The sequence below is a fragment of the Equus asinus genome, chromosome 8 (assembly GCF_041296235.1).
Source record: "Equus asinus isolate D_3611 breed Donkey chromosome 8, EquAss-T2T_v2, whole genome shotgun sequence".
NCBI classification, from domain to species: Eukaryota; Metazoa; Chordata; class Mammalia; order Perissodactyla; family Equidae; genus Equus; species Equus asinus.
The window spans coordinates 50,151,907-50,164,260 of NC_091797.1; positions in this window are offsets into that span (position 1 = coordinate 50,151,907).

Here is a 12,354-nt window from a genome sequence, read left to right on the forward strand (position 1 = left end):
ACCTGAAGGAAGTAAAGAAGCAAGCCATGCAGATATCCCAGAGAAGAGTTTTCTAGGTAGAGACAACAGTGAATTCAAAGCCTCTGAAGCGGGAGCAGCTTGGCTGGTATGCTGGAGGAAAGCAAGGAGGCTAGAGTGGCTGGATTGGAGACAGCAAGGGAGAGTATGATAGGCCTGGTAGATGCAGGAAGTACTACTTTGGATTTCATTTAGAGGGAGATGGAAGTTGTTGGAGAGTTCTGAGCAGAAGAATGACATGCTACAACCTACATTTTTCAAGAATCACTCTGACTTTTGACTTAAGAATAGAGAATAGAAGAAGGCAAGGACAATAGCAGGGAGGTCAGTTAGGAAGCTATTGCAGTAATCCTCCACACGAGATGATGGTGGCTTGACTCAAGGGAGTAGGGGCTGAGACGGAGAGAATGGTCAGAATGTGAATATATTCTGAAGTAGAGATGATAGGATTTGCTGGCAGATTACAAGTGGGATGTGAGATCAAGAGGAGTCAAGGATAATCTCAAGATTTTCTTTTCACCTAAATAACCGGAAGAACGGATTCTCAATATATCAAGTCGGAATAGACTTTGGAGGAGAAACCAGAATTTAGCTATGGATATGTTACATTTGAGATGCCTGTTATACATTCAAGTGGAAATGTTGAAGAGGGAGTTGGATCTATGAGTCTGGGATCCAAGAGAGAAGTTAGGATCAGGCTTTTGGTCATGGGGAAGACGAGGTGTTGTCAGTGCACAGATTGTATTTATAGCCATTGAAATAGAGCAATAACTTGGGGAGTTTGTGACAATAAAAAAGATGAGGTCCAAAGACTGAGAGAACTCCAATATTCAAAGATTGAAGCAGTTGGGAACCAGTTAAGGAAATGGAGGAGTAGACAGTGAAATAGGAAGAACGAAGATAAAGGGATGTCTAGGGGCCACGCAAAGCAAGTTTTTCAAGAAGGAAGATGCTACACAAATATTTGTTGAATGAATAAAGAAATGAGGCAAAGTTTGTATCCTTATTAACCTAAGAAAGGACCAATCTTCTAGTTTCAGAGATGGAGCTAGAGCAGGTTTTCTGATCTAGATGAGAGGGTGTTAAAACAGAGCCTTGAGCTCTTCAAGATAGAAAAGCACAAGATGCCTTAATGGAGACCCCATCCCTCCAAAGTACCAGCTGGTGGAAAAATAGGGTGTTAAGAGTTTCTGTTTCTCCATACACAGGCAGGAACTATAAGGTGGTGATGGTGGAGAAGGACCAAGAGAGATTCTCAACTGCCTAAGTGTCCTTTGTGTCTGATAAGAAGAGAGAGAGCCCTTCCCCTAACAGATCCCAACAGAAGAGATAAAGGAAATGTTCAGTGATCTTTGCCTGGAGCCACCTCCCTCCGTCTCACCAGAGGAACGGACCCCTCCATGACGAACTGGAGGTCAGGTCACCCGACTGACACATTATAATAGGGGTGGCTGGACCTTCAGGAAGTTGGCCTTCTTGGACAAAACTAATTCATCAATTTGTCTAAAACAGTGCTGTCCAATAGGAATATAATGAGAGCCACACAAGGAATTAAAAATTTTGTAATAGTCTCATTAAAAAGGTAAAAAAAGTGTAATTAATTTTAATAATATATTTTATTTAACCCAACCTATCCCAAGTATTATCATTTCGACCTGTAATCAATGTATAAAATTATCAAAGAGACATTTTACATTCTTCTTTCTTTTTTGTAGTGAGTCTGAAATCCTGTGTGTATTTTACACTTACAGCACCTGTGAGTTCAAACCTGCCACATTTCAAGGGCTTGGGAGCCACACGTGGCTAGGGCTACTGCATATTGCACAGCACAGGTCAAAAACTTACTTTGCAAGTCAATGACACACATACATTTCCAATGTAGTATTGGTGCCTGAATGCAAAGTTGCCTCAGCCAGCTTTATGTCCAAGGCTTACAAGTGTTAGCTTCTTCAGGGGAAGTCTGGAGACCAAAGGAAGACGGTCTCACCAGGCGTTGAGGCCCCAGGGAAAGGAAATTGTGCAGACAGCATTCCTCCCCCTACCTTTCCAGACCATCTTTCCCATCACCAGATGCCTGTAGTCCTCATGCTGCTTAGGACCCTCTCTTCCACAAAGAGAACTCCATGCATTAACTAGACCCCATGAAACTTTGATGTCAGCAGGAAGAAAAGAAGAAACACTGTATGAACTTTCACCTTTTTCCGATTTCTTCCCAAGCCTTCCTAGTCCTAAAGATGATTCCTCTCCTCCTCTTGTGCTGGTTGCCCCAGGTCTGGGGAAGGTCAATGCCCACATGAATCCTCTGGGAGAGTTTCAGACATCTCAGCAGACTGAGGTTTGGATACAGGAACTATGAGGGATGCAATGTCTTCCACATCCTGCAACCTTACATTTTGAACAATTATGCCTGGGGAGAATATTTAATTCAAAGAAATGAACATAAAATGGTGAAATTTTAGGTACCATTGGTTCTGAGTTAAGATGGCGGGTGGATATTTTTTGGATGACAGCGTCCACTGGCTCTCAGTGTGATGAACTGGTTGGCTGCTTAATCTCTTTCCTCTTTCTGCAAGAGTTGCTTGGACACTGCCTGTAGGCTCAGTGCTCCTTGAGCTAGAAATGGAAGTCAGTAAGTCAGCACCTCATAGCTGGTCCTTCTCTGAAACTGAACTCCTATTTTTAGAAACCTAGCCTTGCTTTTTCCATAGGACCCAGCCCACTCCTAGTCCCTGCCTATCTCAGTTCTATCCAGCTTTAAACCTCCAGGCTGGGCATCATCCATTTCCTTTGGTGATCCAGACCAGCCTAGCAGTATATTAAAAGTTCCATCTTCCTCCCTCCCTAAAGGTGTGGTTTGGATTTATTCTTAATGATAGTAATAGTTCTGTTTATGGAGCATCTATAACGATGCTAGACACTGAGCTTAGTGCTTCATACACATTACATCACTTAACCTTCTCAACAACTGTGCCAAGTACATGTTGTTATCCCCATCTTAAGGATGAAGCAACCGCAACTCAGAGATGTTAATTAACTAGCTGACAGTCTCACAACTAGCAAATGGTAGAACCAAGATTAAAGCCCCAATTAGTCTGAGTCCAAAGCATAGACCAAATTCCACCATCTCATAGTCTTGCTGCCCCAGGCCAAAATCTGGTAGGCCTACAGTGGGTCCGACAAGCTCCAGCTTCCCATCTCACCTAACATGCTTGTGCCTTGTCTATGTGACTGTGCTTCCATCTTGGATCCTGACTTTTACTCCTGGACTGAAGCTTCGCTCTGACCCTAAGTCTACTTTGTTGAGGCCCTCACATCCTGCCTCAGACCTTGCCTACATCCTCTCCCCAGAGGCTGCACCTGTTCCCTCCAACTGCTAGATGGAGTCTTGTGTTCAGTTGACCATCTCTCCCAGAACCATGAACCCCTCCTCCTGCTTGACTACAGGCATTATCTCTACCTAGAGATGGTTGTTTCCATACACCAGAAGCTCCTCTTTCAATGGCTCAAGCACATCTTCATCAGCCCATGTCTGCACTGCTATATGTAAGGCCCCCTGGGGGCTCGCACTCTGTCATGAAATTGCTCCAGGAGATGTCCTGTGTGCCCTGATCCTCCACTCTTCACCCCTTTTTCCCTAGTTTTATGGTCTCCTGTTGGGCTCTTTAATTCGAAAACTGTTCTCAATTGAACTCTCATTTTATGAGCCAGCTTTAGATTTGCTGTCTGAGATTTGATATGATTCCCAGTCTCTACCTTCAGCCTCACTCACTGTAACCATCCCCCTGGGGAAGACGTGCCATGCCCAGTGACCTACCATAACTCGTGGGGTTTGCTTCAGCGGTTTTGCCTGGCTTCCGCCTAACAAGAGAGGCAGGGATTAGGCTCCTGCTGGCAGATCTGAACACTGGCATCAACCCATGTCAGACCTGAGTTTGTGGCTGGGACAGCTGGCTCCTCTCCTTGGGCCATGCCCAAGGCCAAATTAATCCCTTTTGCTTGGTCACTGCCAATTTCCAGCTCATTCTTTGAGTGCTCACCCACCATTGAGATCCCAGCATACCCTGTAGCCAAGTCAGCCCAAATTATAGCATCCCCACTTTCCCCTGACTTTCAGAAAGTCCCTGCCTAAACTGCTGTGTCCTGTTCTTATCTCAGGACTCCCTTTCTCCGGGGCTGGAGGCTGCATGGAGTTGCTGGGACCCAACACCTGGCTTTTCCCTACCACACTGCCCCCACTGCTGTTGGTCCATCCACATATGGACTCTCCTGACACCAACTGCCTGTCTGGATTGCCTCCTATTGCCTAGTTCTGCAGAGTGCTGCCAGCCAGCCAGACATCTAACCAGGCCCATGCTCTGCCTCCCTGACACTCACCACTTTGTAACCCCTGATGCCCACATCACGTGTTCCATGTGGTGGTCTGCTGGTCCTGGCCATTCCTCATCTGGCTTCTCTCCCTGGCTCTGATGTTCAAAATCTAATGTGCTATGATGAGAATGACTGCCTGAAGTACAGAGAACATGGGATCTGCCTGTGGCCCTTCTCATTTGTTTCACAATTTACTGCCCCCCCCCACCCCACCCCTTCGCCACTCACTGGCTTGTTCGATTTTAGAGGCTTCCTGTGTGTAAGTCATCACTTAGGTTTCAAGCTCCTTCAGGTTAATAACTATGTCTTATCCTGAAATAATTTAATACATATTGAGTCCTTATTATATCCTTGGCCCTATGCTGGTTCCTAGGGTGGGGGTGAGTGGGTAGGGTGAAGCACAAGCATAGCATCATGAATCAAAAAGTGGCCTTATATCTAGGGAGGTCATGTGATTAATTATTCAAATAGGGAGACTTCTGTGAGTGAAAGGGGTCTTAAAAATAATTAATTAAGTTAATTGTTCTAGAGCACGTGTAAACCAGGACCATCATGAGAATGTATGGTCATATTTCTGACACTGTCTAGTTTGGCCTTTGCAGTCCCGGCACACTGAGTGGGCTTATATGCAAGGTCTGGCTAGAGGCAGTGCCAGGCCCAGAACCATCTCCTGTCTCCTAGACCTTGCTGTTTCTGTTGTCTTGTATTTGACTCTTTGCTCTTTAGAAATTTGTAATCTAGTTAGAAAATCTACAAGAATCAGGGAAAAGCATAAGACAATGTATGTCAATTAACTCCCAAGTACATGATACAGGCAAGCATTTTTCAAATGGCATTCTATGGTACCCCAGGTTTCCTTGGGCTATCAATGGAGGGATGCCCAAGCTACCACATCCTACTTCCAGCAGAGCCCTTCTTCTTATATCTGGCTTCCATATTGGCTTCTGCAGAATTTTTGTCTTCAGTAAAGAGTTTTATGGCTTTATAAAGTATGAAACCTTTTGGTAGACAATAAATAGAATGGGGGGCTGGCCCCGTGGCCAACTAGTTAAGTTTGCACGCTCCACTTCAGCGGCCCAGGGTTTCGCTGGTTTGGACCCTGGACGTGGACATGGTGCCACTCATCAGGTCATGCTGAGGTGGCGTCCCACATGCCACAACTAGAAGGATGTATAACTAGAATATACAACTATGTAGTGTGGGGCTTTGGAGGAGAAAAAGAAGGGAAAAAAAGAGAGAGAAGATTGGCAATAGACGTTAGCTCAGGTGCCAATCTTTAAAATAAAAAAAACAGAATGGAAAGTCAGAGGAGGGAGAGATTCTTCTTGTGTTGGTAGGCTTTTAGAAGCTGTAGTACTTAAGTTAGGGCTTAAAAGATGGGCAGAATTTAGATACTTCCAATGTACTTCCAAGCACATCCAACTCAATATCGTGATCAAAGTTGTCACTTAATAGATACTAGTTGACTTTTTTGGCCATCATGTACACACAAGTACATTTTGGGGTTTTCAAAAAAGTACTACAATAATAGCCAACCAACATGACCTTGTGCTTATTTCTCTGATTCCTGCTTCCTGAATCATTCCACATCCTCACTCTTCCTACCTTATTCCTAATCCACACTTAGCATTGCTGTTCCCAATAATGATAGTATGAGTGTCTTCCTCTAGTAGGACTGCCCACTTCTCCCAACATGAAGGAACCCTGTTGACTTGCTTCCCAGTGATCATGATGGCTGTGTGATGGGGGTGTGATCGTGCTGCTTGTCCACAGGCAGGCCAGCCAGTGGGGGTCAGTGGTTTATAGGTGGTTGTAGGTCTGAATATAGCTGACTCCCACTAATAGAATACCATGGCCTTGACCCCATTCGCACAGGAAATGGAAGTGCCAATCAGCTGCATCCATGCTGTGAGTACCTGCGATCTGATCAGCAAGGAATCCCCAGGGCTCTAGACACCTGTAGGAGAGTGAGTCTGAAGGAAAGACTTGGAGGCTCATGAATAAAGCCTTGCTAATGGAGCTGCTGCTAATTCCAGCTGCCCTGTTGGTTGTAGAGAAGTACAGATGGGTCACAGGGTTTTCCTGCACAATCGTAGAATATACCAGACAGAAAAGGAGATGGAAGAGAAACTGAGTTTGGGTTACGTCAAGCCCTTGTGGCTCGGCCACCTTATGGCCTCAGTGGTGTCAAAGGATGCATAATAAGCTCCAGCTCTAGTTAGGTTTTTAGTGAGAAGTTTTTTTTTTTTTTTTTTGCCTTAGCCCTGGAGCTTCAAATTAGATCATTTGCAAAAGTAGTTGTTTAATTCCATCACATCTACAAAGATTTTTATTTTTTTTTTTTAAAGTAACCAGTGCAGTTCTCTGATCTTCAAGGATGCATCACTGCCTTTCTGTGACCCTGGGGATGTGGAAGGGACTCTGTCTCCCAACTCTTTGTAAAGATAGGAAATCAATTCTCTCATTTCTTATAGAAGCATAAAGCTCTACCACACTCAGATCAGAGAACCAGACTCTCCGTACTCATTCAAATTATAAACGGACACCTGGTGACTTGCTACCTTGTGCCTGATATATACCAATATATGTAAAGGGAACACAACAGGCTGCAGAGTTCAAGCTATCATCAATCGTCAGTGACAAATCGCCTTGAATACTCTCATATACTCAAGAGCAATTAATAGCTTTATTTATTTTTAAGCATACCCTCAAATAGTGCTATAATCATTGAGTATAATAAGCACTTTACATACAGCATCTCATTTCAGCTTCACCTATACGCTAGGCAGTAGGCATCATTAGCACCATCTTGTAGGCGACGAGGCAAACACAGGAAGTCAACTGACTTTCCCAAGGCAGCAGAGCTAAGCTCTCAATCCACATCTCATGGAAGCCCACGCTGTTAATCAACATGCTCTACCCTCCTATTAAAGGCCTAATCAAATATTGATTCTTTATTATCTGTACTTAATTTTAAACAATACATTTTTGATTAGGGAGACAGTGCCTAGAAGACTCTGCATTCTAGAAGATGATTAATGCTAAATAAATGCTTCCCATCTCAGAAGCTGTGATATGTTTAGGAACAAATGATATGATCAAGAAAGAGTTTGGCATTTGGTGCAGCCATAGGAAGCCTTCTGAGCATTTTACTTATGCCTGTCAAAGGCATATTTAAGAATGAAAGTCAAATTTCCTACCACCTAACCATGACAAGGCATTGCAAAGACATTTCACTAATACCCCTAAGGAAAGTTATGCTCCTGGGAAATTAATAGTTATTTAACACTGGTTGAAAAAGGATGAATTTGTCAAATTTAGGTTTACATCAGGGAAAGGCGGACACATGCCTCCTGGGAATCAGTGCTGAATAACATAAAACCTGTACCACTGGGCACCCATAAACCATTGTATTTGGATTTTGCAACATTTTGTGCTCCACTTAACAACTGAACTTCATTTCAATGTCTGTCACAAGGATTTTGGCTCATGTCTTTTAGCTGGTAAAATAAATGCACTCCTGAGCTTCAGGAACACAAAGAGGAAATCGATTTATACTGAGAGACAACTAAGGATTAGTAAAAAAAAATTCTGATGTCAAGAAGAGAACTGACATCTGGGAAGAAAACAAGAACAAAATTTCAAGGGAGACAGAAAGAACAACAGCGTGTAGAATGAAGGTTAATAAGCAAGCTGGGTAGGTCTTAGCTTCTAAAAATATGAGTAGGTGAAGCTCTGGGCTGACTGATAATTAAGAGAGTGGATTTGATTCCCAGGGTTATCTGTGTTCTATGTGACTTTGAGAAACTCAATTATCCTGTGCCTCAATTTCTTTATCTGTAAAATGGAATCACTGATCGCCTACTCAGCTCCCCTTGTGCTTACAAAGATCACCAAGATAAGGAATACAAAAGGCTATGAAGAAACGTACTGCACAGATATGGAAGACGTCTCTTGCTATAAGCTATGCTGTATTTTACTTGCAGTTTCTTCTGACTAAAGTGTACTAAAGTAATATTCTAAGACAAACCCTCAGGCGCTTATCAAAGTTTCCTAGCCTGAATGATTACTCCCCATTCTCTTTTTCAAGTTCTTATTTGGAATGCATAAGAAGTCAAAAGTTTATTGTTACTCCAAGGTTCATATATGATGCCTGAACTGGAATACGTATCTACATCTAGTCTCTTAAATTTCAGGTTTATTTAGGAGAATATGGGTGGTGAAAATAGGAAAATGGCTATTTTATGTTGTGGAGGACAATTTTTATGCTCTACTGTAGTTTAATCATTGTTACATGCAATGTAAATTTTTTTAATGAGCATATCCATTAGGAAGAAAGATAGGAAATAATTAACTATTGTAGAAAACCACATAGGATTGTTAGCATCCTGTTATGCTAACTTAGCATATGAGTTTTATAATACAAGAAGATTCCGTCAACTCCAAGTTCTTTTGGGAGTCATAGAAGACTGCCTCTGAAATCACAGCAGCCTGGAAATGCGTGCGTCTTCTCACAGATATATACAGGGTTTACCTATTGACTTATTGTTTTAAGGGCACAATATTTCCTGGCCAATTAGTAAAATAATCCGAGATGGAACTTTACCAGTGCAACTGTAACTGTTTAGACACTAACTGCTGCCATCTTGAAAGGCCACTGGAATTACTTTCAGGATATCATCCAGATACACTGTGGAAAAGAGGCCACTGGTTGCTTGGAAAGAGGAGGGAATGTGGGATCGAGAGAATAGAGTTTCAGTTCTGGCATTCCTTTACTTCCTGTCCTTCATCCTGGGGTAGCAATGCACCCGCCCCAATTCGTGTCTCATCCAGGACAGCTCAGGTCCAGTTGAGTTCTGTAGACCAGGGAAGAAGGAAACTTGGGCCATGCCTTCTAAAGAGCTCTACTTGGGTGGAAAGAGGGTAGACTGGTCATGAACGGAAAATAGAAGGCGTGTTGTGAAACAGAGGAAACCATCCAGGATCAAGTGCAGCCTACCAGGCTGGAGTCAGAGCTCAGACGACAGGAGCTAAGGGAAAGGAAAGCCAGGTGGGCATCGTTTACCAATACCATATGGTGCCTGAGGCAGGGTACAGCTGCAAGAGCAGGTCTGCACCAGGCAGCATCCTTCTTCAACAATAAATTTAATAAAGACCTCTGAGCTCCTACTATGTGACAAGCACTGTGTTAGGCAGTGGGGATACTGCAGAAACATGTGCACTATCCATTCCATCTTTTTTCTTGTCATAGCTATGAATTTTTTTTAGGGAACAACTCCCATCCATCCTCCCTCAGTCCATGTGCTTTAAAAGGTCTCCACTCCCAGCTTCAGGATGGAGCATGTGCCTCAAGGCCAGCCAATAGCCGTACTGAATCCCTCTAGCCACTGATTGGTTCAGAGGCTGGCTGATTCATTCAGGTTCCTCCAATCAGAAAGCACCTAGGACTGAAGGGGGAAGCACTGGGAAGATATCTTTCTCCTGGGATTACTAACAGTAGGATTGAAGTGAACCTGCAATTGCCAGGAGCCACCATATAGCACCTAATCCACACTATAGGAGGCAGAACTAAGAAGGCAAAAAATGGAATTCTGAAGATATTGTTAGAGCCTCTGATCCAGGCTAAATCAGTCTGGCACTAGCCCTGAACTTTTCAATTTTATGAGCCAATAGATTTCCTTTTTTTTTTTTTTAACCCTCTTCTCCTGCCTTGGCTTAAGCCAATTTGAATTAGTTTTATGTCCCTTGCCACCAACACAGAAAGTGTTTTGATATTGAGACATAAATGAAAAGACATCATTCCTGATACTGAGGCGGCAGACGTGTGGTAAGTGTGAATTTAGAGATGTGTTCCTAGTGTCGGGGGGTAGAGCAGAGGGAGTGACTGATTCTGTCCGGGGGAGTAATCTCCTCAGCCTGGCGAGGGTAACAGTTGGTGACTAGTCTAAACTCCTACTGACCATAAGACACACAATCTCTCTTCCTCATGCCTCAAGCTAATTAGTTCTAGGAGGATCCAGTGGTCTGGAAAAAAATTCTGGCAACTCCTTTTCTTCTCCAATTTCCCCTAGTCTGCATTTCCATTAACTGGTGGATGTTGTGAAGACCCTATAGTCTTAGTCAAAGACCGAGCAGGTGAAAATGGAAGGAGAAAATATTTTTCTCTCTTTAGATAAGCAGTAATTGGCATTAAACCACCTTCACAGCAAGAATAGGTCATGTAAATTATTAAAAAACCAACCAACTTATTGCACTGTCAAATATTTCTTATGGCTGGATATACTCTTGGGAAAGATCCTACTGAAAACCGCTGAATTCCTAGATTCATATGGCTCTTGTGCCCTCCTCCAGGCTGAACAGCCTGCTTCAGCCTTCAGCAACAGTTCTTGTCGGATGACTGCTGTGGCTAGGTTTTGAATTTGCAAGGTTTGCTTGATAAAGACTGGCAATATTTTTTAGGACATAATTAATGTCTTTAGTTGCAGGCTGGCATGGAGGAGGCAGACCAGTGAAGTGGAAAGAACGTGACCTTAGAGTCAGATGGATCTATTTTGATTTCTTACTGCACACAATCAAGATAATTAACTTCTCTGAACACTGATCTCATTTGTAAAATTAAGATAATAGTATCTCACTCCCAGGGTTTCTGTGAAGAGTGAATAAGATCAAGTGCTTCGCATGTTGCTGGTCACATTCTATGTTCATTATAAAATGAATGGTTATAATCAGTGTGTGTATTCCATTTGACTTTTGTCTGTAAAAACCAAGATCTTATAAATATTTAATCAGATCTCTACTTCCCCTTCTGCCAGCTCAGTGTACCCCAGCTTTCTCTCTTCCATTCCTGGAGTATGAGGACTAGAGATGCCATCCATACCTTACAAAGTCTCAGGGAAACTGGTGAGCCATGCATCCGGCTGGGATCACAGTAGGGTGGGCAGAACAGGGTGGCAGCTGGCCTGACAGAAACCCTCCCTAAAAGGGTGAGGGGCTCTATTCCAGCTGCAGAGCCTTCACTGGCTGAGGTCAGGTGGCAGACTTCTCCGTTTTCACCTGCACAGTCACCTCTATTTAGCTGGTGCTGGAACACAGCTCAGCTTCCTTGCAGAGGCCCCAGTACAGTGAATGCTCCATGAGGGCAGAGACCTGATCTTTCATTCATTGCTGGGCCTCAATGCCTAGACAGTGCCTGGCGTATAGTAGACACACACCGAATATTTAGGAAGCACTGTAGAAACAAATGAATCCAGAGCCCTGAACACCTTCCCTTCCTCAGTTTCTCCTTAGGGCTCTGTCTGGATTTGTGAAAACAAGCATGGGCTGATTACAATCCCCTGAATCCTTCACCCTCTTAGCCTGACTGCCCAGATGGGCATCCAGAGACCTTAACCTGGCACTGAAGGTAGAGGGACATAGTTTTGATGGCTCAAAGGAGAATAGACTGGGCAAGTGAAAAGGCCAAGCTGACTTTCTAGTACCCCTTTCCCTAGAGCTAAAAAACACTCAAAAAGTTAAATTTCCAGCTGGATATTTTATTACATTATATTTATGTTAGTAAGGAATTGCTTTAAACTCAGGAACTGAGACCTCCAAATAATAGGAGCTGAAGCTAGATCATTTTTTTTCTCACCTGACAAGAAAGCTGGAGGCAGGTAGTCAAGGGACTGGTGAGACGGTGCCGCAGTGGTATCAATATCCAGTCTCCTGACTTTCTTCTCTGACACCCTCGGCATGTGGCTTCCATATTTACAAGAGGCCACTGGTGCTGAAAATATCACATCCAAGTTGAAAGAGGAGGATGAATGAGTGCCTGCCAGCCAAGTAGAGCCATTTACAGAGCTTTCCCCAAAGCCCTATCCAAAGTCTTCCATTGCTTCTCTTTGGCCATTTATTCTGAAACGAATAATGGAAATAGAGCATATGTTTTTAAAGTATGAATTAAATCTATTTACACCTCCCCAAATTAGA